Raw genomic sequence first — 2,856 nt, 5'->3', positions numbered from 1 at the left:
GGGCGGTAGAGCAGAGGGAAGGCGCTGGAGAGCGGGGGAGAGCAGACCTCCCGGTGTTGCGTGTCTGCCTGGAGAGTCGGGCCAAATTGTCTGTCTTCCTCCCACTTGTGCGCCGCCACCGCTGGCTCGGGATTCCCAGCCGCCCGCCCGCTGGCGCTGCTGCGGCGCAGGAATAACAGTTTCGATTAAAAGTTGACTCACATTTCCAGAGAGGGTAGCGGGGCTGGCCGCGGCCGCGACACCGAGCTGTTTGCCTGCCTAATAGTACCAGGTGGCTGATTCACGCCGCGCCGCGCACTTTCGTAGTTATACTGTACCGCATGCACGTGTGGGGGTGGGTTGCCTACTCGCAAGGGACCACAAGGAGCCGTGGGCAGCGATTATAGGCAAACTCGCTCGCACTCGTGCATGCAGTATACCTACGAAAGTGCGCGGCATGAATCAGCCACCCTGGTATACCGGCGGGTTGTACTTTCCCGCCATCCGCGGCAGGTAATTTTGTCTCTAGATGCAGAAAATGTTCCCCCATGTTCCCGTGTCCTGGGCAAAGAGATTTGTGCCCCATATTATCTCCGATCTCCGCGTGCAGCGCGAGTGGCAGGGGCGGGCAGGCCGGCGATGGCTATCGGTGACTCTGTCCCGCCCGGGGCCGCCCCAGTCCGCACCAGGGCGAGCACAATTAAAGCGTCTTTGCGAGCTTGAATCAAGCGCCGCCAGGGTGAGGGGGTAAGAGCAGGGGGGTGTAGATGCAGAGGGCGGGGGCGGGGCGGCGTGTCCGAGGCCGGGCACGGTAGCAGGCGGCGGGCGCAACGCGCATTCACCTCACCCACCCCCGCCACGGCCTCGGCCCGCGGCCGCGCCAACGGGTTCTCGCGTGTCCATCTGGGTCAAGGCTCGACAAAGACCAGCGACCAGCACTGACCAACCACCACCCAGACTGCCCAAATGAACCCGCGCACCGCACTCGCGTGCTCTCCCCCGTTGCCCTCCCCCGCGTACCTATCCAGCGTCTCCGGCTGCTAAAAGTCTCGCCGGAAACAAAAGGCCGCCCCTTTCTTCTGTGCGCCATTTCCCCGTCCCTCGCGCGCGCAATTTCCGCGGACCTATTCCCCGCGAAATAGGCGGCGGCCGGCGAAGAGTGAAACCCGAATCGCGTGGCATCGCGTTCCTCCACGTGGAATGAATCGGGCGCAGTGGGCCAGGCCTGTGCGGCGGGCCTGTGCGGCGGGCCGCAGCCGGGGCTAGAGCATCTCCTCCGCAACGAGAAACCAATCGCGAGGAATGGATCACATGCACGCACCGCCTATCGAGCTGGTTGCGCTGGGGCGGGGCCCGACTGCAGCTGGCGAGTCGGCGGCGGCAGGGGGATTCATTCTAAAATTACACAAAACCACCCGAGTTATTCTCAGAGCTCATTCGAGTTGCATTGCGTCGCCGTATGGCTCATCGTCGCGGTCGCACCCGCCGCGCTGCGATAGCGCCGGGCAGGACTGCGCGGCGCGGAGGGTTCGGGGGAAATAGCGTTAGCCGGCGTTAGCTGCCCCGGGGCTGGACGACTCAGATAAGGGCCGCTTATGCAACGGGGTCAGACTGGTTAACGGCCCTGCCCCACCCCGCCCCGCCCGGCCCCGGCCCTGTGGCCCCACCAGTCGCATCGCCCTCGGGCGGGCGGGGCGCAGCGCCCCCTAGCCAAACGCTCATTAGCACAACCGGGGGGATGCACGGCGGCCGAGGTGGCCAAGGCGAAACCGCTTTATTGTGATAGGTGTTTCAGTTAAGGTCGCTCAGCCGACCCGGGGGTTCCCCGAGTGTTAGTCAAGAGCTTCAGCAAAAAGAAACGAAAGCAAAACGGCAACGGCATTGAAACTATTACGACTTTTGCTTTATGATCTCCATTCTAATGCTTATTTCCGGAGAGAGAAATGCCTTGCGTCGTTTACTACTGGCCTTGCGGCGCTGAAAGTTCGAAAGCTCTCATGCCCCGCCATTTCCCCCATCTATCAGTATAACTCAGCTTTCAGAAAAACTGCCGTAAAGTCGGCACGGGTGATCGCGCCATGCTCTTCGCGGGGCAGACTGGGGCAAGCAGGCGGGCGGGTCGGCGCGGGCAGGCCGCCCGGCCCGGCCTTGACAGCCCCCTGACCCCACCTGCTGCTGCGTGCCGAGCCTGCGAGCAGGGAGAGGGAGATGGATCACGGCAGGGCGGCAGGCCCCGCGCGCGCGTGCCTCCTCTGATGGATGGGTGTTCTCTGTTTGGCAGGGTCCGCGGTGACCACGGGGTGCGCCATGAGCTCGGCCCAGGTCGCCGTGAACGCGGGGGGGCCGGGGCCCCCTCACCGCGTGCACTCCCGCCACGACCGGGCGGCCAGGGCGGCGGCAAGGACGGCGGCACACCACCACCAGCAGCAGCAGCAGCATCAGCACCAGCAGCAGCAGAAGCCCGAGCCGCGCCGCCCCGAGCCCGACTCCACGTCGGTGAGCTCCGGCGAGGAGGGCGCCACCCCGCTCATGTACGCGTGCCAGCAGGGCCGCGAGCTCGACGTGCGCACCATGCTGCAGGCGCGGGTGAGTGTCCGGGCCCACCATTCAAGACTTGGAAAAAATTCGACGAGCTTCGGTGGTGAGCTTCGATTGGACTCTGAGAAAGCTCTTCTACTGAAGCTAGAGTAGTTAAACTACACACACTAAAAGCTTATGAACATTTTTGTGCATAGCTTACTGAGTTCTGTGTACGTGCTCTGCTTACGCACTTTTTAATACACCAGTATGAACAAATTTGTTCACACCGGCGTAGCTTACTGAGTTTTGTGTACGTGCTCTGCTTACTCATTTTTTAATACGCCAGTATGAACAAAT

The sequence above is a fragment of the Frankliniella occidentalis genome, unplaced genomic scaffold (genome assembly GCF_000697945.3).
Source record: "Frankliniella occidentalis isolate FOCC.00 unplaced genomic scaffold, Focc_3.1 Scaffold41, whole genome shotgun sequence".
NCBI lineage: Eukaryota > Metazoa > Arthropoda > Insecta > Thysanoptera > Thripidae > Frankliniella > Frankliniella occidentalis.
Note: the sequence above shows the minus strand (reverse complement) of the source record.